The 27,618-nt window shown below is 41.2% G+C and overlaps 1 protein-coding gene and 2 long non-coding RNA genes across 5 annotated transcripts in view; 1 reads left to right on the top strand and 2 right to left on the bottom strand.

Moving 5' to 3' along the window:
* Nucleotides 1-190, bottom strand: part of SOCS5 (suppressor of cytokine signaling 5) — a 32,414-nt gene extending 32,224 nt beyond the window's left edge. Inside the window, exon 1 of one of the 2 annotated variants that reach the window (XM_021391009.1) lies at nucleotides 46-190. The gene's annotated coding sequence lies outside the window, so the exon portion shown is untranslated. The remainder of the gene's footprint in view (nucleotides 1-45) is intronic. The other variant, XM_021391010.1, reaches the window with a different exon arrangement.
* On the top strand, nucleotides 279-2,225 carry LOC110395930. Its single transcript, XR_002436692.1, has 2 exons — nucleotides 279-413; nucleotides 1,992-2,225. It is a non-coding gene; the product is annotated as an uncharacterized LOC110395930 (long non-coding RNA).
* The window catches only part of LOC110395929, a 38,431-nt gene continuing 11,245 nt past the window's right edge, over nucleotides 433-27,618 (bottom strand). The window contains exon 4 of one of the 2 annotated variants that reach the window (XR_002436690.1): nucleotides 433-1,514. This is a non-coding gene — a long non-coding RNA (uncharacterized LOC110395929). The remainder of the gene's footprint in view (nucleotides 1,515-27,618) is intronic. The other variant, XR_002436691.1, reaches the window with a different exon arrangement.

Raw genomic sequence — 27,618 nt, 5'->3', positions numbered from 1 at the left:
GAACGGCGCAGGTCCCGGCCGCCGAGCCCGGCCCGAGGCACCTACCGCTGACGCCGCAGCGCGGACAGCGACGCCTCAGCGCCGTCCCGGCGGCCCCAACGGCCGCAGCATCCTCCGCCGCCTGCCGCTCGGCGAGCACGGTGCCACCGCCGAAACCCCCTCCCCGACCCCCCTCCGCCGAATGGAAAATAGTTCCCCGGGCCCCGGAGCAGAGAGAGCGGGAGCGACACCTCGGTAGCCAATGAGAGCCAGCCTGATACTCCGCAGAGCCAATGGTAGCGGCAGGCCGGCCGAGGCGGAGCATGGCGCAGCCAATGGGAACGCAGCTCTCGGATTGACCCGCTAGGATGGCTTCGGCAAACCTCCATTGACGACCATCTTGGAGTCGGGCGCCGTGCCCAATCTGGGAAGGGGTTCGTCGGCGGCCATTTTGGGTTCGGGCGCGGGGCGGGGCGGTGTGACGCGACGGGGCCGCGGGGCGGAAGCGGTGGCTGAGGGCCTAGCGGCAGTGGGCGGTCTCAGTCCGGGTGGGCGTGGCCGAGGCGCTGGCATAAGGCTGACATATGCATTCGCTGTGGGGAATTGTTCCTTTCTCAGTGCTTCTTCACAACCCTGAGGTGTTTTGTGCGGGCGACCGCCCGCCCGCCAGGCCCAAGCAAAGGCCCTTCTGCACCTCGCAAGCGGAGCGGGACGCTGCAGGGTGGAGGGTTAGATGCAGGCTCGGAGCCAGCAGTGTGCCCAGGCAGCGTCCTGGGCGGTACCACCAGAAGCACAGCCAGGCCAGGGAGAGGGATTACCCAGTTTAAGTGCACGCAGCATAAATGCAGCTAAATTGCTACTTGGCAGTCTTACATAAACAGTTCAGGAAAGAATGAGCTTAAAAGTAGTAACAACAGGCAAAACAGACATGGAGCCAGTACTGCCAGGATTGAGTTGTTCTAACAGTTCAGCAAAGGGAAGTGCAAAGTCCTGCACATGGGAAGGAACAACCCTAGGCAGCAGTACTGTTGCCTGTTGTCCAGATAGGTTGCGGAGTCTTCAGCCTTGGAGATATCCAGAGGCTGCCTGGATGTGGGCCTGGGCACCCTGCTCTGATGGCCCTGCGAGAGCTGGAGTTGAAGCAGACTGACCCAGAGGTCATCCCACCTTGGCCACCCTGTGATTCTGTAGCAGTATCACCAAGATACCTGAGAGCTTTTGCTCCAGAAGCATCAATTAAGTCAGTTTTTACTTTCTGCAGTTACCGCATACTGACGCTACTTTACAGCAGTTGCATAAATCAGTCTAACTTCAGCTTTCAGACTCTCTCATTTTAATGACTTCTGTAGCAAACATTCATTTTTAATTTTACTATGTAGTAAATATTTTTATGTTAGATACTTACAGACTTCTCAGAAGTGTAAAGTTTTATTAACCACAGACCTTAAAAACCCAGATTTGCTGTCTCTCTTCTTATTCATAGAACAAATCCTCTTGATGTTTCTGTTTTCGTCAGGATTAAGGTACAGCTTCTGCTAGAAAAACAGCAGTTAAGATACAGTTTCAGCTAGAAAAATAACAGTTAATCCCACACCCTCAAGGATGCTACATGCCTGTAACTAGAGACTCATCAAAAATACCATTAACACTTCAATATCATTAAATACATTCAACTTTTAGTGCATGTGTGAAGTTTTACATTCTCAGACAGAAATAATAAAGCTGAGAAAAATCTTGAAACTATTAATAAAGTAGAACAATGACTTCAGAGAGACCATCAAACCAACACCTTAGAAATCATTACTGCCATTCTACAGACATTCCATTTGACCTGGAAGGAACTCCATTTAATGTAAACCCCATCCACATAGACCTCTTTAGTTTAACAAGGGAAATTAAGGTCTGCAATCTAATAATTACTACTTTTTCTTAAAATCCAGCATCTTTCAGCTCTATGCAAACTTGCTTGTCCAAAGAACTTCCTTCCCACTTCCTTCCTTTCATTTCCACAGGCAGGAGATCTTTCAGCTTTTTTCTTAGTTTCTACCTGGATTAACCCCTTCATGGAAATACAGAAGAAGAAAAAAAAAGGAAAAAATAAAGGAAAACCAACACAACTAATCACGGAGATGAAATATAAAACCCCATGTGATTGCAACAAACTGATGCAGAGCTACCAGAATAGCCAATATTAACTGATTACCTCTATTCAGCTTTGGTCAATAAAGTTGCTTACTATTTGTGAACCTGTGTATAGCATTCTTGGGGGTGTGGTAATTTCTTTCACGATATCCTATTTTATCAAACAATCAGAATGGTTCATTACTCAAATTTGCTTAGGCACTAGTCACTCAGAAAAGTCATGAAACCAAAATTTTTAAAGTTTTAGAACTTAGAAGACAGCATTGAGAAATGAGTATCATTGCTTCCACCAAAGTTTTTAAAGTTGTTAGGATTTTCTTTGACTATGCTTTTAAAATAAACTCTTCTGACAAAGTAAACATATCTTTTTTTTTTTTTCTTAAATCTGATTCTGGAAACATTTATGTGGTCCAGAGGTTACAGAGTTACAGGACAAGGAATTGAGAATTCCTGACTTCCAGTAGAACCAAAGACTTTCGGCAGAACCAAATTTGTGCTGCACTGGCAGTACAGCAGACAACGGTATACACAATGTGTTTTTGTACATGATATCAACATTCGGGTAAATAGTAGAATTCCTTATTAGTTGCGCCCCAAACCCCTCAGGACTCATGGGAAAAATCAGCTCTGGGATACAGTAAAATAATTGTCTGATCTGTGGGGATTTTCAGAAATGCTCAGCTGCCTCCACATGCTCACCAAGACAATCTAGATTATATCACATCAAGTACAGAGCTGAACTACAGAGCAGTCCTGCCATCATTCAGAAGGGGAAGGGGGAGGGGGAGGGGAAGGGGAACGGGAAGAGGAAGGGGAAGGGGAAGTGGGAGAAAGAAAGAGAAGGAGAAGAGAAAGAGAAAGAGAAAGAGAAAGAGAAAGAGAAAGAGAAAGAGAAAGAGAAAGAGAAAGAGAAAGAGAAAGAGAAAGGAAGAAGGAAAAAAGGAAGAAGGAAAAGGGAGAGGGAGAGGGAGAGGGAGAGGGAGAGGGAAAGGAAAAGGGAAAGGGAAAGACTCCATTTGCCTTTAGTAGGTAAGAAAGTGCAAGGCTGGCAAAATGACTTCAAATCTTTCTGTTGACTCACCATGGTCAGATGCAGCTGCTCTTTAGGTAGCAGAAGAGGATAGGTATGCAGCTGTTACCACACTGTATGATTTGTCTGAAGTGCTTGCACCATGCAGTATAGTACAAGTAGGATAGTTATAGGCTGCTTAGCATCTCAAATAAATCCACTGTTTAAGGAGGGCGTTGGACTAGATGACCTTCCAAGGACACTTTCAATGTTGATACACACAAAAATTTAATTTCAGCTTTACAAAGATGTCAGTCACAGGTAGAAATGTAACTGGAATGTTATGAAGCATGCGGGATACAGGCTGCATTTTACCTGCTTTCACCACCAAACCTACAGACATAAGAAGTCTTTCTCCAGATCTTGAGATCTTTGCATAGACAGGAGCAAAGTTAGCAGGTTATCACACTTTCCCCCCTTCCAAAAGCACAAATTAAAAAATAGTTGTTCAGAGGAAATTTGTGTGATGGCCTACGTAGTCTGACTGCAGAGTATCCACGTGGAAGAATGCTTCCCCTTCCTTGCAGGTTTGTTGGCTTTGGTTTTGCTGAAAGCTTGATGGATCTTTTTCCCTCAGCTGTGTTACTTGGTGTAAGAGAAGGTGTTACCTCTCTCTACCAGCCTTCTTCCCTCCTCTTGACTTTGAGGGCACACTGGAACAGGCTCTGTTCTGCTGTCAGAGGACAGTGAACTCCTGCACTGATGAAATTATTACTCTGAGTGAATTCCAGAGCAGAATGTCACAGTCTCCTTTCCACAGGGACTCTGCCTCTCCCTTTTTTTTTTTTTTTTCCATGGTCTACATTACTGCTCCACCATGGCTTCTGAAAAGAAAATATAGTGATTTGGCAGTCTAGGATCAATAGTCTTCTTCATTTAATAAAAAAACCTTTCATTCTGGTTTGCTGCTCAGGCAAAGAACCAGTAAGTAAGTAGAGGGAAATAATTCACTGCTTTGTACTTCTTACCATATGTTTCATTTTGGGAATCTGATGGTGGGATGAGGGAAATGGAAGAAAATTGGGTGCTACTTACTGTAAAATATAAGAAAACTTCCTAATCATAAGCTTTGTTTATTTATATTAGAAATTCCAAAATACCTGCAGTATCCATAGGAATGCAAGTTAATTAAGATCTTGTTTTTTTAAAAAAAAAAAACACTAAACACTAACTGATAAAAACTGCAGATATAAGTTAGTTTTAGATGGGCTTACATGTGTTTCAGAATTTAGAAAGAGAATAAAGGATCAGCCTTTAAAAAAATATATGTATTTGAGTGAATTTTCGGTGTCTGTGCACAGCCTCGAAAAGCATTTATCATTGACAGATTTCTGTTGAGACTACCTTAACTTCTCTTGTGATTTCTGATTTAACCACACAAACATTTCACAATAAAAATCCATTCTGTTGCTGCCAATCCATTATGTGCGATAGGTCTTTATTCTGTCTGACAGTTTGTCCATCGAATTACGGCACTGGTTCATTCATGGGGTTCAAATGCAAAGATTTCCTTGCAATTACTCTCCATTCAGTGATGAACATTTCCATTAAGACCTCGCCATTAAGCGAGACATCTCACATATGTCAGTGACAGCAGAAGGGACAGTTGAATGTTTTCCAAAATTTAAATTGTGCATATAAAAGTTAACTGAATAGTCTCTCATCCGCCGTGTTACCTTGAGGAGGAAAAATAATAAAAACATAAACTGCAGCCTCCAAATTCCAAAGGTATAATGACTGTGGGATCAAGGTTTTCAGAAATTAAAAAACTATTTCATGTAAATTTACAATATATAAATGTGTTCAAGCCTGAGAGTTTTGGCACGGTGTTTAGCACCATTGCTTGAAAGGCATTAGCAGTACAGATAGGCAAAGGGCTCCCCTGAGACACAGCATGCAGAATACATACGTTGAGCTCTTCTCTTCTGTAATGTTGTTCATGATATGAGTTGCTCTTGTGGTACCTTAGGGTACCTTTTGGGGTAATGGAAACATGTCTCAAGAAGACAACCGAGAAAATTCACCAGCACAGATGTAGGGTGCAGAATGATGTGCTTTTATTCTGAGTTCATAGATATGCCAACCACTGATTTACCCAGAAGGGCTGTAACTGCCCTGCTCCATGTTAGTGCTGCTTGCTGCATGCTCTACAGGTCTGGCCATGCAGCTGGGGAGCTGTTGGTAGCCAAATTATGTCCGTTTCCTTCCCTGCATGTTCTAGCAAGCACCGTGGCTCTGAAAAACAGATCCTTTCATCTGATCCGCTGTTAATAGATTAGATTTTCTGTAAGTGGGTGGAAATCAGTTCCCTCTCTTTTAGAATAAGGCAGTATGGCCAACTTGGCTTGAAACAGAGAAACATGTTGACATCAGTCATGTTTCCCTTGTATCCACAGACTGTACACCATCACTAAGGTAAATACACAGGTACACTCTCCTCTTTCCTTTAAAATAAAAAAAAAAGATTGAAATGAAAGAAGGGAACCAACTCATTCCAAAAACCCCTCTACATTGTGCTTTGAATAACTAGGAATACATGGCTTTGCAGGGCTTATTTTATTCCTCCTGCTGCCTGGCAGTAGTATTGCATGATTGCACAACCTACATGGCAGATTCATTTCATATTTTCCAGGACTGTTATGTTTTGCTTCATCCTTGGTTCAAATCACTGCATCCAAAGTGAACCTGAATGAATGAATGTTTCAAAAAGGACAGTAAAGAAAAGTCACTGGACTGAAGTAATGACTAAGACACATTAGAAAGGACTCCCAGAGTAGCCTGCAAGTAACAGGAGACTGGTACGCATTGTGCAATGAGGATACCACACTGAGAGCTCAAGCTAATCAAAGGAGAGGTCATGAAGTACCTTGATTGTAGCATATAGATAAATATGTAGGGAGCAGACATTGCTAGAGAAGGCTTTTCAGTATCAATCATGCAAAGGTACAACAAGAATGATAATCTGGAAGTTTAACCTCATTAAGTTCAGACCAGAAACAAAGCTCTTCCTTTTCCACAGCTCGAAATAGTTCACCACACAGTGTTGTATGATGCTTCTCCATCACTAAAGACTGATGTCCAAAATGCTGTGCTGCAGTATAAACAAGAATGAACCGCGGCACTCCTGTGGTCTGTATTACAGACTATTGAGATTGCCCTGTCTGAGCCATGGATCTTTCAAGCTAGGACAGGTTGGCTGGACTTCAGCTAGCTTTTGTTGGCACTCCCAGAAGCTGTAACATTCTTCATCTCTTGCCAAGCAACAACTGTAGGAAGAGGAAATTCCTTCCTGACTTTGCAGCTCTTAAAAAAAATCTAGTACATTACTTCTTTTGTAAGCCTTAGAGCAAAAAGCTTTTTGATCAATAGGAGGGAAAGGTAGTTCTTAGCAGCAGTAGCAAAAACAGCACAGAAAGCGTGATTTGACAGCAAAAGTGAGATTTGCACTGCCCAGCTTTTAGCTATGCTATTCTCCAAGAAGCAGCTGTGGGCAAGGGCTGAGGACAAAGAATAAGCAGCGGAGTGTCAGAAATCTGAGAGTTGTTGTTGGTAGGGAGGCCAGCGGTAACCATGTAGCACTGTGCCAAGAAGTGCGGGAAGGAGGCAGGTGGGTAGGTATTCATCTCTTTTTATATTGCTCTACTTTCTTGTCAAGGCAAGTGTCAAGGACAAGCCTGATTTATACCAAAGAAACTTGATTCTTCTATGATTTTGAGGGCTAGTGATATAATCCTCCACCCCTCACCTAATACGAATAAGCAGTAATGCAATGCCACTTCTGTTGCACTGATGTCCCTGCCAACTGCTCTCTGAATACTTTTGAATGAGAGGGCCAATTTTTTGCTGCATTTGACGAAGAGCTAAGAGATGCGATATTTCATTTCCTGTAGGTTTCGTGGAAATTGGTGGCTGGGTAGAGGAAAGAGACAAAGAAGTACTGACGCTAAGGAAAAGACTGTTAAAAATGAGACCCTTCCTAATTTCCAAGAGGCAAGGTTTTGCCAGCTGACAAGGCAGCACAGACATACATACCATATTTGTAAAACATATCCCTCACATGATCATGTAAGCCATTATACACATGAGCAGCTGGACCCATCTGAATTGGTTGGTAGGCACAGTTCACACTGAGATTTTCACTTGACAAGGTGGTTGCAAATCAAGGTCTTATCTTGTAACCAACCACTCATTAAAGCATGTTGACTAACTTCAGTGAAAGAAAGGAAGAACCTGATTGTTCTGTACATTGTCTCCTATGTAATTACTTACACTTCTAAGAAAGGAATGTAAATTGTTACTCCTCTATTCAATAGCATGTTACGCTCTGTGACAACATATATAAAGCTTCTGCTTGATATAAATTATGAATTCCCTTACTGCATTTCTGAGCAAAGTAACAATCAAACCAAAATATAATAGGCCAGTCTACCCTAATGTACTCTGCTGTTTCCAAACGTGTTAGCAAATGGTTCATTCCACTGTGACTGTCTCAGTATGCAAACTCTGGGGGAATGAAGGGGAATTGCATGGGAGCTCCCTCACCGATTGCTTCCATCAGCTTCATTCTTTGCGTATGGGTATTGAAGTCAAAGTTCACTGCCTTTTTCTTAATTTTAAACTCACATAACTACACCTTTATTGCTAACACTTTACTTTTTCTTTGTCATATTCACAATATTGGATGAGGTTTTTTGCTCCTGCACACTTACTTATTTTTCAGGATTACTACATCTGAAATGTTTTATTCAAATTGGGAAAGCTAGACAGGAGTATCCCTCACTATTTGTAAAGTCACTGAAAAGTCACTGCCATATTAGAATGAGAGCTGAGGTACATTTTTACTAGAGCTGGGGGGAAATAGCAGTGCAGTAATAATAAATATATAACTCCTAGAGCAAATAATTATACTGGCAATCCACATAATTCTTGCTATTCATCACACTGGGTGATAGAAAAGAAATTCATTTGTCTGCAGAATAACAGGACTCATTAGATTTGGGAGGCTTTCCTATTTAATGTGGAACAAAAAAAATCTGAGGACTCTGAGACCCAGCACGGTTGATCTTCCTTTTTCTTTCAGCATGTCTGTGAAATGGAGTCAGATGTATATGCAGCATTCCTAAGAGCACGCTATTTCTCTATTACTACAACATTTCAAGTAAAAAAAAATCCAAAGTCTCGGAAAATATGTTAATTTCCCTGAAAAATACTGTTGTAGTACGCGCGGCAAGGAATCAAAAATACCATGGCCGCTTCAAGGAAAAAAAAATTGTCAGTAAAAAGCTATTCCAGATCTTTTGGAAAGGTAAATTCTGCATGCGGTGTAAGATTTGGCATGGTTTATCCATACTCCAGTAGAACCACGTCTCTCTCTGTGACTCCCCAGGCCCTTTTACCAGTCTCTATCCCTCCTTCAATTCTCAGAACAGGTTCCTTTTTAAATTGATGCACTTACTCTGTCACTAGAATACCAGGTTTCTATCTTCTGTGTCCTGCCAGACCACCTGAACTCCACCCTTTCAACAACAATGAGCTCGACTTGTCCATATGAACACCATTATGGTGACTCAGATCAGCATCTGAATCAGCCATTGCCAGAACTCAGCAGGACAAAGACTGATTTTCTTCCCCATCCACCACATACCAGCCTGACACTTACAGATGTTGGACCTACGTATATGCTGGGAGGAAGGATTGATGCAACAGGCCAACGCTGAGGCCTCAGCACACTATGCTACTTCTTGTGGTAATTCTGTAGCAATGCATTAGTATGGGCATCTTAAAAAGCTGTATCAGTGAGACTCTGAGAAGGATATGAGAAAGCCAGGGACAACTGTGGATGCTCCAGACTATGAGGACGCGATGTGTCTATTAAAAGAAATCAGGTCACATCATTTCTCAGGATGTGCATACACCCTCCAATGCAAAACAGTTCTCTGGGGAAACATCTAGGCAATCCCCTTTTTTTTTTTTTTCCTAAGGCAATTCATTTTCCAGAAGGAGAGCAATGATCCACTCATTGTGAGTGAACAAGGGGACATTGCGAGGAGGTAGGGCTTGAAAGAAGGTGACCAGAGGCTGGAAAACAAGACAGCTGCTACCTCCCATACTAGCTTGCTTTCATCTTTCCATGTTTATTTCCCAGACTCGCCACCAGCAGCTGCATGCTCTGCCAGCAATGCAGTGCTGCACTGCTGGGTGTGCTGTCCCCTGTGTCCCCAGCCTGCCACTGCTGAGTGACGCTGCCCACTGCTGTGCTGTGAGATGCCCTGGACCCCAAGCTGCCACACTAGCTGTGTTTCCCTAGCCCATCTCACCCTGGTCATTGATTCTCAATGTGCACTTGACCGATTATAGTTCTACATAAGAAATTGCCTGGCCTTTGCAAGCTCTGCATCTCTGGCTCTGAACTCCTTCTCCTCCCCCCTTCTCCAGGGTTTATCCTGTCTCCACCTTAGAGCAGTTTTGAGAAAGCAAATGTAGGCATAGACCTTAAATAAAACTTCTTCTATTACAGACAGAAATTCATGAAGAGACACGAAGTTAGACAAGGCCCTCTCTCCTAGCAGCTCATCAATCACATAGTAAGCCTCAGTTAGTGCATTGGGAGTTGTAAAATTGAACTGTAGTTCAGCAAAGCAAAATAGTGCCCTTTTAATTTTAGCTGGAGTAGCAGCTTTCTCTGCACCCCCCGCATCTCTGCTTCGTGTCCAAAAGCCTGTCCATCTGTGAGAACCATGGTGCAGTATAGTGGTAGGACTTTCCAGGCTGGGGTGATGAAGTACTTCTTCTAACCCACAGGGACACAGCCCAAGGATTGCCCATTAAAGTCAGAGCAGTTATCCATTGGAAGTGTGGTCATTTGATGTTCCTTCCTTCCTTCTAGGCATTTTATCTTCAGACTGGAACTAGACAAACACTCCTCCTCTCTTCAGCCAGGCAGAAGAGAAGAATCAGTGTTGGAAAATCTAGGATAATTGCATGGAAAGATAGCTGGAGAAAAGCAATAACCATTTCCACTATCCTGCACAGGAAATTTTGGCATCTGTGGATAAATCCTGTCAGAAAAGTATACTTTGAAGCAAAAAGGGGTGATGAGCATGTGTCATGGTTTTATGATTTTTGGTTATGGGTATTACACATTATAACATCATGTAGTGTACTGGGAGTTAAAGAGTTAATGCTTCAGTTCCGTGGATTGAGGATAGTTCTGGGTACCTGGTTCTCAGAAGAGAACAAGAACTACACTTCCCAGAGGACTTTGCTGTTCTGTTACCGTTTTCTGTTCAGAGGGAAAGATAAAAACTGTTCGCAGATCACAAGACGCCCCTTCTCTTCCCGTCTGCTCGTCCCGGCAGTGTCTCTCCCTAGCCGTCTCGCCACCAGCATTAGAGTAAGGTGTTTTCGTTTTTGGACACTCTCTCTGATTTTATTTGATTTATTAGCTTCAATTTTAATTATATTGTACTGTAGTGTGTTGTTTTGCATTTCAGTATCTTATTTAGTAAATCGGTTTGTTTCTCCTCAGATTGTTGCCGCTGTTTTGTTTTCAGGCCCATCTCCCTACCCTTTTTCTCTTTTTTCCTTTCCTGGGGCATGGGTCCATGGGTCCCTGCCCCATTAGTCATGGAACCAGGCCGAACCTGCCCATAAACCGTTGACAGCACATGTGACATAAACCATGGGACTGGGAAAGAGGGACCTCTGCAAAACAAAAATGGACAATTCTGGTGAAGGTGGACCAAGCTTAAGCAAGAGCAGAGCCTTGTCTGGTGTCTAATTCAGCAGAAATAATCCCTACATCAGCTGCCTTCAGGCAGCTGGGCACCTTGAGCTACTGCCATGCTGTTTTGCCCTCACTGACATCCATCTGCTGCCTCCAAACAAAACTGGCTGCAGAGTGGTCATCTGCTGGCTTCCAAATACATTCACTAATCTCACAGGATCAAAAGTTGCATCTCATCCAAACAGATAGAAAGTGAACTTACAATTGAAAATGTGAGAACCTCAGATACAAGAGGATTTTCTGAAGTGTGGAGCTGAAGATCCAACGTACCTGCCCTGTCCAAGGACTGCCCCTCAAGAAAAAAGAAAGGCTTCTCAACTCTGTGGAACCAAGCTTGGTAGACAGACTCAAAGCAGGCTTTTTGTCTGGACTAACTGCACATGACTGGAAGTGGAGGGGAATGAAATAAGGATACACCGCTGTTAACATTGCCAGAGGAAAGCTCAGAAGTAGTTACTTGCTTTCTCCTTCAGTCATTTGCTTTTTTCTACCTTCTGAGCTGGTGGAAAGACCTGGATTTTACTGAAGCTGAGTCATTTGGGTGGATGAAATAAGGACATTAGTGATGCTCCTTTATCCATTGCTGCATGCCTTGAATGAGCATTGACACCAAAGCTGAAACACCAGCTTCCTGATTCAGTTGCAGGTTCTCCACTTTGCACAGGAGCTAATAGTGATTTATCCTGCTGGGCAGTCAGGCTCCAGGACAGCTTCAGGCAGGCACAACCCATACAGTGACATTCAAAAGTACTCTGACATGTCCAAGCATGACCCAGGACCGCAGGATGTGGTCTTGATCTTTCTTTTAATAAGCAATACAAAACAACTGCTAGAACCGGTCCCTAGTCTACCTTCTTTTGCTTATATGTTTGTTAATTAAGTAGCTTCCAATCATCCCAAGAGTCTAGAATTCACTTCTTACGAGTGCAAGGAAGTTATCCTTTTAATTTTTTTTTTCCTTTGAAAAGCATTTATTTGAGATCTGAAAATCTGTTCTGGAGCTCCTTTAACTAATTTTGCATCAACATATTTTATTTATTTTTTGTTACCAGTAAACAGCACCTACCATGGCCTTAAAATGACAAAGTTTGAAAGTTTTAAGAGTAAGGTGGACAATTTCTAGAAAGCCAGTGCTTAGCATTTTCTGAAAACCAGATCCCTTCTTAAGGTATTTCAAACCGAACACATAAAAGCAAAGGAACCCCAAATCATTAATTACTTTTGAAAAATTTAGCCAGGGAACACTTTTTCAGTGCTGTTTGAGGAGTCATTAATTATCATTGCATGGAATGTAATAACAAACCAGACCTCCCCAATGGGCAGAAGCAAACCACATCTCTTCTAGTTTTGCTTTTTTTCCCCTTTTTAATAGCAGTAATAAGACATATTATTATGCACCTCCAACCACGAATGCTCTCCAAAGCAACTTGATACTAAAACCCAAATCATCTGACTGGGTGAGTTTTAGCGGATTGTTATAGCAGGGCAAGCCAGGAATGTAATTAGAGTGGCCTGAGGCATGGTACTATTCCATGGAAACCAAATAACAGTTAAAAAGTTGAAGTGTTCCAAAATTCATTTTCTCAAAGGAGATTTGTGGCACTGCTGAGAGATTAGAGCCATTCCTATTCAACCAGCTGTATTCCCTATGAGACCTTCACTTGTGCCTATTCTATCTGAACAGTTGGGTTTATTCCACTGTGGCAGAATACTAATGGGAGCTTCTGTTGTCTGGACTTGATGAGTTTTTCCTCCTTTCCTTAGCAGCAATATATTTGCATAGTTTTCCAGGCTACAGCAGCAGTACGAAATGGCTGGGTTGAAACTTAATTAACACCACCCAAATGTGCTCCAGGTTTGTATTTTCAGTACGTGGTCCATGAGACTGCACACAAGATTTGCCACCGTGTTCTGCAAAATTCAGCATGGAGGCCCAGTTTTCAGCACCGATGTAGTACTTTTCATCTTTCATTGGAAAGAGGACAAGCAAAACAATGTGTACCTCAGCTGCCTGTGGTGCTCCCCAAATCCTCAAAAGAGATCTCTGCACATCTTTGGAGTGACTATCCTGTCATTCAAGGAGCAGATGCAGTTTTTAAAAAGCAACAGGTAGTGCAGATCTGACGCTAGACTGAACAGGGTTGCTTTTTTTTTTTTTTTTTCATATCTTTGTGAGTTTTAGAATGAAATTTAGGTACAAACAGGTAAGAAATCAATGTAAGAGCCACGGCCAAAGTTTTTTGAAATGTAGGTCCGAGACCTACAAAGTAGCATTAAAACTTCTGTTTGTTCCCCAGATCTTAGGGCCGCTTGTCTGCTAGCCTAATCTTAGTATGCGCTGGAGCAGCCAATCAGTTCCCCAGACTCTGTGCAGGCCAAATTCCCTCTGTGGCAGTGCCTACCAGGAGGTGGTTTGGGAGGACTTACAGTTGGTGGCTACAGTTCATTTGGAGACCCCAAACTTGCAGCAAAAAATTTTGAACTTGCTCTTTGAGCACTGAAGGTCAGTGATGGAGTGCCGAGGATTTGGATGTCTTACCCTCAGAAAAATCTGATTATAATTAGTAACATTCAGTGTTCGTGGCTACTAATGTGATTTCTGAAGGCTGGCTGCTAAACTTAATGAGCAGAAAAAAGCGATAAAACTGTCCATACAGTGTCAAAACACCTGAATGATTTAAATTAAATGATTCTTTGTCTGTGCATGTGCATGTGTGTACATATGGATAAGTAATCGAAAGCAAGAATGTAATAAAAAAAGAGAAAGCGTCTCAATTTCTCTTTTAAATCTCCATCAAGGAACATAGAAAACACAGTGTTGCTGTTTTTTTCTTCAGGATTTTTGTTGCTATTGAAGGAAAAATACAAACTGTGATATAAAACTAAAACCATAATTGAAGAGCGCTGTGGAAATGAAAATTAAAGGCAAATGAGAGCAGAAGGGATGAAACACTAATAAACATACAATTGATATGAATCTAGTGTCATTTACATTTAGAGTAAACTAGGTTTATGTTAAAATTAGTGCCTATATCCTGTACCAGGGCTGTCTAGATTTGCCACAGATTAGACATTATAAGGATATCGCCCTTGCGGTACCAAATCAGCAAAGACTTAAAGCTGTCTTTTCTTACAGCAAATTCACAGAATCACAAAGTCCCAACATGTCTGAGGTTGGAAGGCACATCTGGAGGTCACTAGTCCAACCCTGCTCAAGGAGGGACACCTCAAGCTGCTTGCTCAGGTTCAGGTCCAGGTGGGTTTTGGATATCTCCAGGGACTGAGACTCCACAACTTCTCTGGCAAACAGTGCCAATGTTCAGCCACCATCAGGGTAGAAATGTGTTTCCTGGTGTTCACACAGAGCCTCCTGTGTCTCAGTATGTGCCCACTGCCTTTTGACCTGGCACTGGACTCCACTGAGACAAGCCTGCCTCCATCTTCATTCCTTCCTAACAAGTATTTATACATACTGTTAAGATGCACCCTGATCCTCCTCTTCTCCAGACTGTCTCATCCCTCTCAGCCTCTCCTTAAATGAAAGAGGCGCCAGTTCCTTAATCACCTTTGTGGCCCTGTGCTGTGTATGCTCTTTCTATCAAGCCTACGTCTTGTAATGGGGAGCCCAAAGCTGGGTGCAGCTCCAAGTGTGGCTTCACCAGTGCTGAGCAGAGGGGAAGGATCACTTCCCTTGACCAATGCTGCTCCTAAAGCAGCCCAGGTTGCTGCTGGCATGCTGTTTGTTGGGCACGGTGATGCTCACCTGCAGGCTCAGCTACTCAGGAGGCTGAGCTTGCCGGATCACTTGAGCTGAGAAGTTCTGGACTGCAGTGCACTATGCCAAGTGTCTTCACTGATCCACAGCATGGTGATACTCAGGAAACTCAGGGCCACTAGGTTGACTAAGGAGGGGTGAAACAGTCTAAGTTGGAAATTGAGCAGGTCAAAATTCATTGCAATAAAAAGAAAATTTGAGAAAGTATTAGTTGTGCATTTCAAATCTAGAAGGAATCAAGTTGTTTTAAATATGCTGTATTTTTAAATTATTTCATGATAGCTTGACTTTTTTAAGCACATAGGAAGACTTTTGTCATGTGTTCTGCTAACTGAATGGCAGCTATTTAATTTCTCAATTAGTTTTCCAGGTTTTAACCCTTGTTTAGAAGAGGATGTATTACCCTACCTTGCCATTGACGCAAAAGGAGCATAGGTGAGTCGTTTACGCAAGATACCTAGCCTTCAAGTATAGAATTAAGTAAGACAAACTTCCTGATCCCCACGTCACACACCCACATATAAATACACTGGTTTGGCAATGTAATTTGCAATGACCAATAACATACCTCTTTCCAAGCCAGCACAGCTGAGCACTATACCCCACTGCTGTGGCTGTACTTGCTTGAAGACAGCTCAGACACTGTTTCATCCTTTTGTGTGTCACATTGTCTTTTTGGAGTGACAGTGAGAACAGTGAACTTTGGGGCACTGCTGTTTCCCACAGGCACACCACACTGTTCAGGAAATTTCTTCCAGATTTTTTCCAGCTACTCTTCTGGACCTCAGATGGGTAGTTGGGACAGACCTTTTTAAAATCACTGAGGTTGCCAAATGGCTGAGCAACGAACTGTATGTCTCATCAGACCTTTGCTTCCCCAGTGAGTACTTCTGTGAGCGCCACACTTCACTGCCAACTAACTACACAGATCACCTTTGCATCTAGGATAGAGCCTGCTTTTGGGACCTATCTATCAGGTCCAACATCAGCTCCAGGAATGTAGACATGGACATGTCTGAAGAAGCAAGCAGCAAGTTATGGTTGCTTTCAAGCCTCTTCTGAGGCAAGAGGAGGCCTTAGGGGTACATCTAAAAGTGTAAAACAGTGACCAGATTAAAGGAGATTTAGAGCACAGATTAAAGGAGACCTTATTAGAGTACGCATTAGAAGAAGTAGGACAACGAACACATTTTCTCAGGATGTGCTCAGAACCACACAAGAATCATTTCAAAGAGCAGTGGCTTATGACTAAAAGAGAGAGTTTAAAGGTTTTTTTGGATATCATGTCTCTCGCCTTTACCACAGGTTTAGCCTTGCATGGACAAACAGTCCAATTCCAACACAAAGAATTTTTAATTTCTTATTAAGTTATGCTGTTTAAATGTTGGCATTGTTTGAAGCAGTGGAAAAGATTGTTATGCTCTGATTCCCTTCCTCTCAACCCTCCTGTGTTGAATGCCCTCTTGGGTTAATTTACACATGTTGGCTGGATGGGAGCAAATCGTACGGTCAAATAATACTGCTGTTTCCAGTGCTTCGTTTTCTAAGCAATCCTGTCATCTTCAGTCAGGCTATTTACATGGATGAAGATCATTCTTGTAATAATGGAATCTACTATTTGATTTTTTAAAGAAATTTATAACTAGGAGGTATATAGCCTCTTGGCTGCAAATATCTCTAAGCTCTAAGTAGCGATATGATTATAATAAGATATATTTGAAGTAACTTAAATATTCATGCTGATCTCTCCTTAAAACATAAATGTCAGAGAAGCTGAGATAACTGACTCCCACTGATTCAAATTAAATAGATACTAATTATCCTTTGAAGATTTGAATCTGGAGCATAACAGAAGGCAAAATGTGACTAAAAGAAATGCATAACATAAAAATAATTATCATATTATAAAAATAACTTGTATTGCTTTTTACTGAATAATCTGCACTTAGATGTTTCCTTTAAAAGGATTTACAAGATTTATTAATCTGGTTCCACAACTTTTTAGAATTCAAATCTGGGGTGCACCGTATCATTTATATTGCAACGACCTCCTGAACAGAGTTTAAATTGGTACACTTTACAAGAATGGGTATGACTTTTTTGACAGGTTCTATTTTTTCCTACAAGTATTTGATAATGCAATCTACAGAATCATTCAACTGTTACTATAAAAGATGGCGCTTCCACAAAGTTCTAAAAGCTGGCTCCCAAATCAGCTTATTGCTGTACCTGTTGGAGGCAATAGATCATTGTCTGTAATCAGGAACAAGATGTGTATTATTAGGAACAAGGTGTGTATTGAGCTTTGACATTAGCTAATAGCACTGAGAAACTTTAAAATTGGCAATAGTCAGCTTGTCACTCAGTGAGATAAGGAGATGAAGCCCATGAGGCTAGTCCCAAAATACAGTAGAATTTGGTCCTCTAAGCCAAATCGTCAAAGATAGACACCAAACACTGCAGTTAAAACACCCAGCTTGTACCTGCCGACAAGCACTGAACTTCCAGTTGCCTACACAACATAAAATTTTTGGTGTTCTTTTGAGTGAGATGATTTTAGACATACTGGGTTTACCACTGAATCTGAATATTCTTCCCTTGGATTCAACAGAACGTAACAAATTCTCAGGCGCCCATGCAGTCTCACTTTGTGAAATGAAAGCATTTAGTAAGCTTTCATGCTGGTTTTGTTGGTTTTCTTTCTTCACATCAAATCTATCATATTATTTAGCAACCTACTGAAGGTTATACATACTGGAATCCTTGGAAGGGCTGCTATGTCTCATATGCCTGGGAATCTCCCCAAGCCACCTGGGTAAAATTTAGGTGGTAAATCGCAGCTGCCCATCCAGAGAGGGAGCTGAGTCCATCCTTCCCTGGGGATGGCCCGGGCTTTCTGACTGAAGATAACTACAGTGCCATCTAGTGCTACTTTGCTGATGCTTGCATATGCTGCTTAGCATTTCTGAGGACATTGCTCTGTAATTGTTACTTCTAACTCTAAATACTTTTAAATCATGAAAACGCAATCCACTTCCTCAGGAACATTCCCTCCCCATCCCACTATTTTTTTTTTTTTTTGAGAAATCATAATGCAGATTACATATGTTTCTATAACAGATCTTTCATCAATGCCATGAAGTAAAATTGGCACTGAGCAGCGTGACTGTGTGGAATGGGGAAGGAACTGGAGATTATCTTGCAAAGACCATGTGTTCCCTTATATTCAAGATGTACAATTTTTAAAAATAGGAATGTGGAAGTTGCTCATTGGAGTAAGCTTAGAGAAGGGGCCTGATGCCTTCTGGCATGGCCGGTCTGGGTGAAGGGCTGGAGAGCACTAGGGAGGAGAGAGGAGGTAACCCTGAATTTCTACAAATGAAGCCCAGCCAAAATAGTAAAGAAACTATTATTTTCCATATATATCTGGGAGGCAATCTCTGTTGAAAAATCTATAGAGATTCCCACATGCCAGGAGATAAAAAATACTTCAAGATTTTCTATGCAACTCTGTTAACTAACATGCAGCTGATTCATGTAGCAGTCATCCCCCTCAGCTCACCCAGGGCACTGCCAGAGTAGGAGCCCTGAGAGGAGCTTGGTATAGACAAGGGAGGACAGCTTCTGCCTTCCTGCAGCTTGGAGCAATGCAGCATGCCTTGAGACAGCTAACACTATATTTCTGAACTATTCTTAAAGTAATCATACAAAGAAGGTCCTAGTGAGAAACCAATGGGAAATAAGCACTCAGGGACTTGTGAAAATCCTGCTGGGTTCCTGTCTACATCTGCAGAAGCTTTTAAATCTGACCTCAGAACATCTCGTGGCCAAGTAAATGTGTTTTGCTAAATGTGACACTGATTTTAGGCACTGTTGTATAATGTGACCTGTGGCCTGTGTGATTAAAAGTAGATGCTGTTGCCAGATGTTCCACGTGTCTCCCCAGGCTGCTTATTTTAAGTGCTGGCAGCATCTACCTCCAAGCAGTCCAGCACCAAGTGGGCCAAGTGACTATTTCTGTTTTCTCAAAGAGCCATAAAGTTGGGGTGTTTATCTGAAATAGTTTCGGGCCATGTCCATGACAACAAATTTCAGGTATATAACAGGTTCCATTTAAACCACTGAAGTCTGTTCTATGATTTTTCTCATCTTACAATCATTGTATATCAAGAACTATACTGGGATTGCTCTTGAAAAGTCCTACTGGCACTCCCAGCATTCTCATTTTCATAGCACCTTCAATACTGATCTAAAATTAGACTCTTTTCCTGAAATGAATATGTTGCTCTTCAATGCACAAGCCACAAATACAGTAAATTCCTGTCTCATATACTTAGTGTTGAATTAGTTTGAAGCAAGACGGGAAGATTTGCTTATTACCCCTTCTAAGGTCATAAAGTAAATAATAGAAACTGTTTTCTGTGCAATCTGATTGAAAGTTTTTGCACTTTATTAGCCAGCAGAGTAAATTTTGCCTGGTAGCAGAACTATAGATAAGGTAGCAAAATAGACAAGATAGGTAATGTTGTAAAACTCTAACTTAAATAAATATGTATCCAGAAATTAATGCGATGTACAAATCTAGATGTATTATTGCTAAATTTTCCACTAAGAAATAGGCACAAACTTCCACATACTTGATACAAATGTCTAGACCTTATCTTACTTGAGTGAATGCATGTCTGTTTAATAAGCATAATGGTGCCAACAGTTTTATAGAAAGCCCCACGTGTTGTTTTTTTCCTCTGGAATGTCTCCAAGCAAGTCACACTCTTCAGAAAAAAAAAAATTGGCCCTGATCCTGCCAAGACTTATGTATGTGTCGAGTTTTACATGCTATGAAGAGCCCCATTGATTTAAATGGAACTATTCACAAAGCGAAATGTTAAGCATCTGCACACATTTCACCAGCTTTTGGATCTGTGTTTGAAATACATTTATATGTTCTTAACCTTCCTCTCTAATGGGCCCTTTGTTACTTTGCAGTGAGTACAGCCCACTGTTCAGTCCTGGAGTATCCAGCACCTTCTGTAGCTGTTGTATTATTACTCCAGCCTGACTTTCCTGGATCATTTCACAGGATCCTGTAAACTGTGCAAGAGTAAACTGCAAGTAGGGAACTTATGTAGTCAATACTTTTCACAGATCAAGAGTGCAATACGTTATCCTTAGCACAATATTAATAGATCTCCATGAATTAATGTCAGATAGATAGAAAAAATTGATCCAGTAGAAATTGCCTCAAATCCAATCAGCATGAGTAAGGATCCCCCTCCCCGCTCCACTTCCTGAGTGTCAACAACTTCTGTTTTTAAAAGTTTCTAGTGCTGTTCCTGAAAAAAAAAATTCAAACGTGATTTGAGAATGACACAGTCTGGTACCATCTTCCTGAGTCTGCAAAAGATAATTCCAGAGCCTCTGCTGCTGCCCGAAGCCTTCTCAAATTGTGAAGGAGTGAAAAATGGCCAGAATTTAAACTGATGTGAGAAAACACTTTTCAGATTTTGCTAGGTAAGTCTTACAGAATGACAGTAAATCTAAGGCCTTCCTAAAGCTTTTAAGTGACTGCATAAGCTATCTCAGAGGTGCCCACCATCTGTCTTGGTTAGTGCTCAAATAGAGAACAGAAAACAGTGACTCCTAACCACATCGGACTGCTTTCCACTTGGAGCATAGCTCCGAAACTGGGGGAAAGACTGAGACAGTTTAATTTAGGGACATTCTTATTGAATTTTACTTTACATTCTACCTTTGCTCTGATAAGAGCTCCAATTTTAGGACTATGCTAAATATGCCTCAGTGAATAAATATGCCAAATATGCAAGCAAACTACATAGACTTTAATCTTTTCTTAAAGGTCAGGACAGCATTCCCATTGTGTCTAGAAAACATTTCACACATTTAGTGAGCACTGTCTATGATATATAAAAAATAACTGACTGGCAGTGTCACAGTTAAGCACAGTACACAACTGTCTCATTCTTTCAAATGTCAAATAGATGTTCCACTCTGGTATATTTCAAACCTGTTAAGAGACTAAGATAGAACAGGTGTTGATCAATTTTTCACTGTCAAGCAATAAATATAACTTAAGAAACAATACAGAAACAGAAGGCTTGAAATATAAATGTTTCCTTCACCTAGGAGTTCTACCAGAACATGTCAACACAAGGATTTCAAGTGTCTTCTGAAAAGTCAGTCACATCTCCAATTTTTACCATTCAGTGGTATTTGGCATATAAACTTCTCCTCAGTGATAGTGTTCCTAATGCTGAACCTTCGACCTGGCCTAATTTCTGTCAGAAGGACTTTGGTCTCATCTGCTTTCTTTTGTGAGAGTGAAAACCAGGAGAGGCTGGGAGAGTGAAACGTGGGTCTATGAATTAATGGAGAAGAAACAAACAGCAACAGGGCAAAGAAATTGAGGCCGGTGCAGAAGTAGCAGACATCCAGATTGCAGAGCTCAGGGCATGACTGTGTCCTGAAAGACCTCAAGGCCCTGTTTAGATGGTGGGAGAAAGTACGATTTTTGAAGGCTGCAGTTTTACTCCCTGACTCAGCCTCAAGTGACTGCTCTGAGGAATAATACGTTTTTAAACTTTTGAGAGAGAGAGAGGAAGGAAGAATGAGGGAGAGGGAAATAGAAGTTGGAATCTCAATGCAACTTGTGATTTAATTGCTTGCCAACACAGAGTTTATTTTTCTGGTTACTGTTGGATAATATTAAGACGTGTATCAAGCTGTGACCCGTTGAAGGTGTTCAGAAGGCTTTCAGTCCTTAGCAGGGAAAAGATTTTGCCACTCCCCAGGTTCAATATTTGACTTGGCCATAAGCTGTCTGCCAGGGCAGTGGAAGATCCAGCTGGAGCACAGGGGTTTGCACATGATCTCTGATAAAGAGAGGCGAGATCAAACTGAAAACCAAGATGTGCAGAAGCCTGTAAATGTCATCTGCAGCCTACTATCACATTGAAATAAAATACATTCATAATGAACTCTTCTGGCTTTAAGAAAGACTCAGATGTCCTGGTGCCCTGGAGCATGGCAGATCAGTTCCTGGGATCTCCTTGAGCTGCAGAGGCCATTCCCCTATCCAGCAGTGCTGCCTTGCCAGCCGGTGCACAGAAATTGAGAAGTCCCACTAAGCACTCAAGTCCTTGAGTAGGGTTACAACTGATGGCTCTAGGCAGCCTCTTCTAGCTCTCTCTCTCTCACCCCATCTCTCCCCCATCCCTTATCCTAGCAGCTTTAAGAGTGAAGAGGGAATTGGTAAGTGTTTGCTGGATACCATCACTAAGCTTCAAGGGACTTGGGCTCCAGTGGGAAGTTGATGCAGCATCCACCTCCCTAAGGAACAGAGTCCTCTATAAGCTTTCACGACTACAACAGAAGACTTCCAGAGTCTGTATTTCAAACCAGCTGTGATGGCCAGCCTGCAGAGCAAGGGAAGGACAGAGGGATTTATTTGACCTGTTCTCTGTTTCCTGTCATCAGCTTTCACAATTCACTGAAGATGATCTGCTGTTTAAGAGTTGCTGGGTTTGCTTTGATTTTGCAAAATCATGTGCTCTAGAGACAATACCTTGCTAAAGGTATCCCATTTAACATTGCTGCCTAACACACGCATCTCTTAGTGGTACACTTTCCTGTCCTCTCCATTTAATAGTCATAGATTCATTTTCATTCTCTTTTACAATGCCTTTAGTTTTACATAGTTCACTGATGTAACTCCAAATAATCTCCATCTGGAATATCACTTTGGCTTTCCTTTTCATAATACTGGGAATTCATTTAGTTTTGTCAGTGTTTAACTCTGCCTTCAATTTTTTTGTTATTATTTCTTTTAATTTTGATAGTGAGTTGCTGGAAACTGTTAGCTGGCTTTCTGGGTGAGTTGCATTAGTTTCTCATTCTCACTTACAAGTACCAAATGCTAAAAGTTAACAGATTGTGGCACAGCAGAAATGTAGCAGTTTTTCAACAGCCATGAATAATGCTTATAGTGAAGTTCTTGTCCTCTTAATTCTTGTGGTACACTTTTGACAGACATTGTCAAGAGAGCTAGTTTAGATACGAATTTTCACAGCTATTCAGTTGTGTTCCCAAATCTCTGTAATTCCTCCTTAGTAATGGGATACCTATTTCTGCATTTTTTTCCTCATGATTAGGTATTTTCCTGTCTTAGTAGTTGGAAAAATTATTTTTACTTAATATCAATAATGTGGATTTTTATATAACTTTACTTGTCTTGGTATCATTCTACTATTCTTTTCCCTTTATCCCTATAATACGTGTTAGAACTGACTTGTCTCATTACCAAAGTGCTTGAATAATATGTAAATCCATCTTCTCTTTATGATTCCTATGCCCACAAAGCTGAAAGCAATGAAGTCAGTCATTCAGGACCAGGTTCCGTTCTATCCTTTTCACATAAGTAAATCCAGAAGCCACCACTGACTGTTCTGGAGTTGCTGTGAAGGTATCTCAGCTCAAATGAAAACAAAATTTCCTTGGGCCCAAAATTTGGCACATTCATACTGTACTCTGCTCAGAGGGCTTTCTGTAGTATGACTGAACTGATGAAGTGAGCAGAGAAAAGGGCTTTAAAAATATTGTTTTTCTTTTGTATTCATTTAGCACCGCTGAGTGATTTGAGGTTCACTGGTAGAAAAAAAACAGGACTCAAGTTGTTAATGTGACTTCTGTGATCTGCAGTAAATATGAAAAAGTTTGAAAAGGAATTTTCCTTCTGGAATTACCAATAGTCTTCTCTTGTCCAATAATACAGGCTTCATTCTTGGCTAGTACGTGTAATTTGAAGAAATTCTGCTTCAATAAATGGAGATTTCCTTCAATATTTGAAATTGTGAGAGAATCTTTTCTTCTCTCCTATGCTTTGCAAGTAACTCGCTATTCACAGGCAATCTCCCTTCCTTTGAAGGTTGTGGGGCTACAGGGAAGTTGGAGAAAGCTGGCTTGTGGGCCCCTAGAATTTGCCATTTCTAAAGCCAGATGTGTTATCATTCTACTAGAAATGGTGGGCTTGATTTGTGAAATTCAGCTGCCTGTATCATGCCAGAGTGAGGTAAGATGATAGATGATTCTCTCTGGCTTGAGGGCTTATGAATAAAGGAAGATATGAGGAGGCATAGAGAAAGAGCGTTTGTTCTCGGGGGAGTCCTCTGTCACATGAGGAATGGTAAATACATCCACATGCACAACAAGCAGAGTCAGAGATGCCCATAAATGACCTTCAGATTATTATCTCCTAAGATTCAAGCACATTGCTTTATACTTTTTTGGGGTAAAGGTTTTCCATGGAATACAACTGTAATCTGAATACTTTTGACACTTTCACACCTAAATTTGGAAAATCTGAAAGGATTATTTTTGCACAGTAATTGCATTCTTCTCTGACAGGATAGTACTGACACAGTACTGTAACAAGCCCGACACTATGGCTGCAGAATTCCCGTGTGTCATTCATTCTGTCACAACACATTTTTCCAACTCTGAATTTTTTTTCACCTTTTACTGACTAATCTCATCAACATGCCATGATAAAGGCACTGAAAAATGATTGTAAATTATGGTATTACGTGTTGGGTTACTGGAAATACTTACACTTTCTGTGAGAGGTTTACTAAAAGCTAATTAAATTTGTTTTAGAAAACATATGAATTGCATTATTGTTTTTAAAAATTGCACTGATTTCAAAAAAGCCTCTTTTTACAGCTTCTAGACTCTTAAGGAACATAAGTTTTCCATAAAAAAGTTTTACTTTTCAGAAATAGTTGAATTTACTCAAAATGCCAAAAGCCAAGATATTTGAGAATGCAAAAATCTTTTTCTATTTTCATTGGCAAAGAATCCTCATTTAGAGGAGAAATCAGGAGGAAAGAATATACGGTTTTGCAAGGGAGCAGAGAGCATTATAAGTACGTTTATTACCCTGGCACTTTTAATATTTCTTCAGATAAGTTTGTCTCAGCATTACAGCTCCATCACAGCTAAACAGCAGCCAGCTTCTCAGCATCCTAACACTATTTTTAGGACTCAGAATCATGTGATATGAAATTGTCTCTCAGAAGCCCATTGTGTATTTCTGCAAGAAACCTGTTTAGATAATTGTTTACCTTGTCCTTAATCATTTCCCTTTCATTTTCCAAAAAAAAAAAAACAACCACAAAACAAAACCATCTCAACATTTGAACTAATGTTTCCGAAATCAACAGATAAATGTAATAGTTCATTCTAGATGTTCAGATCCTCAAGAATGACTCCATGGCTACATTTCAAATGTATCACTGTTGCGCACACCTGAAGCTCGCCTCCTATGGATTGTCCAATCTGTCTGTGCAATGCACTGATTCAGTGTGTGCTCCTCCTTCCTCTTCTTGTCTGTTCACACAATAACACAGTTCACACAGCCCTCAGTTGTGGGAAAAGTGACCACTGAAGCAGCTTTTGCATGTGCAGATGAACAGATGCATTTGCACTCTTGGAGCATCTTGACTTTTACTCTCCTGTAGAACAATTTCAACTTCAAGAGTTAAGGATCTAGAGGAAAGCAATGGATAAATTAGAAAGGCCCCAGAAAAGTAGAGGTCCAGCTCTAACCTCTGTGAGAGCATCCCACAGATTTCAGCAAAGTTAGCCTTTTGTACTTATTTAAATGGGACACAGTTCAGAACAAAGTTCTGAATTTGCAGGACGACACTTCTGATGAGCAATTCTGCCTCAATATCCAAATCCTTTCACTGTTGTCCTGCTCTCATGATCTGCTCTCCCTGCACTCTTTCTGCTCTCTCTCCACTGCTTCAGTGGCTCCTGGAATTTTTCACAAGTCCTCCTCTCTTCAGTCCTAAACTAGGAGGATCCTTCTATTTCTTCCAGAAGAGAAGGAACATTTTGAAAGAGAAAAAAACATGTACACAGTGTTAAAAGGACAAGACTGATGAAAAGGAAGCCATTCAATAGCTTGTTTACATGCAAAATTTCTCCACAGTCCCACAGTTCATGCGAGTGGGAGCCCTGCTAGTTTGCTTCAGCATGCATGACTTGAGGCACCAGAAGCAAACACATTCCAGACTTGTTGCTTCTGTTATCTTTCCTGTGTACATTTCTGTATGAACTAGCAAATAAGGTTATGAAAGCTGTTTAAGTGACTCAAAGAGCGCATTTCCAGACAATTGAAGGTGGCAGAACTAAGCCTTCCTTGATACATCCAGGTCTTCAAAGGCGTGCTGCCTCTTGTCTGATTCTTTGCCTTTTACTCTCACAAGGACAGCTGAGGTGGAACATTCCCAGGCCACCCAGGCTGGAGGAAGAAAAGTAGCAGGGACTGGGACCCCAGAGGGGGAGGTGTTAGAGAAAGGGTAGATGACTGGAATAGGGGGGTTCCTGTTGCTTCACAGAGGTTAATGGAGTACAGAGCCGGAGAGGTGTTTGGGATTGCTGACACGCCAGCTTTGCTACTGTAAGTTCAGCCTGAAGCTGCTGCAAATAATGAGGTTACCAATAGAGACCAGTGGGACAAAACATGCAGTATGTTGTGCTTTAACAGCCATGAAGACATGAAGAGCCTGAGAAACTGAAGCCCAATATTTTATTTCAGTATTGTTAATGACAAGTATTCAACATTCATGAGGCAGCCCCCTAAAATCATAAAGGTTTGTTATTATTGTTAATTCTTTTAGGGTTCTTTTTACTTTGCCTTTTAGAACGTGTAATTTTTCTTTACCATTACACAAATAGGTGTGACACTATATGATTCCAGGACTTAGATTTAGGAAACTCACATCACCCTACTATTGTAAGATACATGATAAGATTATGTGCTTCTAGAGCAATGATGCAAAGTTTCAGTTTATTTCCATTTTATTTAGCTCCAGTTCTTTCATGGAATTGCTTGTGTTACATGGCCTGAAGCATATTTAAATCATGTCTGGAAAAAAATTTGTAGATGTAGAAACGAAACTTGCAGGTCACATAACCAGTACATTCTCCTCATCACACAATGGCCAAAGTTCTCACAAGAGTCTACTCACATTTAAATAGAGACAGTCTTTGGTACTACTGAAATCATATGAATTCTTAATCAAAGCACCACAGTGCCTTTCATTGCATGAAAGCAGTCAGGTGACATAAAGACCGACACTCTTAAAACCATGGCTTACTTATAAGTTCTAGACACACTATATACTTAGAGTTTTTGGTTGCATGTGAGAGCTTGTGACTTTCTGGGTTTTCTTTCATGTGTAAAAACATGAAGGGCTGCTTGTTCTTCTAATGATCCATTTAACTAAGACAAGGGAAACCCTTTTATTCTACTCAGAAAACACAAGCTTTGAACTTCAAACATATTCCATCTTCCCATCTAGGCAGACGTCTTGGGAATGATCAGGACATATCTGAACTAGGAATCTGTGCCATTTAGATGCTCTAGGTTTTCCAAGTTATCTATGTTGGGCTGGCAGGTATACGAAACTTACAGAAGATGTGAGCACTTCTGCAGCAGCAATTGGAGGCTGGTCAGGACATAAAAACAGCTAGATGCTTCTGAATCACCTCATGTCTAACATTCAAAGCTGCACCAAAACAGGATAGCTAGCAAAATCCATACACTCTGTGTAGTTCACCAGCTCCTGTATTTGTGTATGCAAGCAAAGATTTTTAGAAGAGCTGCTGATTTTACACACAGACATTTCAGAGACTGTGCCTTATTCTGGAGCCAGCAGTGATCAGCTGCCTCTCTGTCCTTTATTTTTTTTCCATTAACAGTTCATGAAATCTTGCAAGGGTGATAGAAAGCACAGACAGGAGGCAGAGACTGAAGTAATGAATGTCATACCACTGAGCAGACAT

This window comes from Numida meleagris, chromosome 3, assembly GCF_002078875.1.
Source record: "Numida meleagris isolate 19003 breed g44 Domestic line chromosome 3, NumMel1.0, whole genome shotgun sequence".
In the NCBI taxonomy this organism is placed as follows: domain Eukaryota; kingdom Metazoa; phylum Chordata; class Aves; order Galliformes; family Numididae; genus Numida; species Numida meleagris.
Note: the sequence above shows the minus strand (reverse complement) of the source record. Positions and strands in the feature narration are given on the sequence as shown.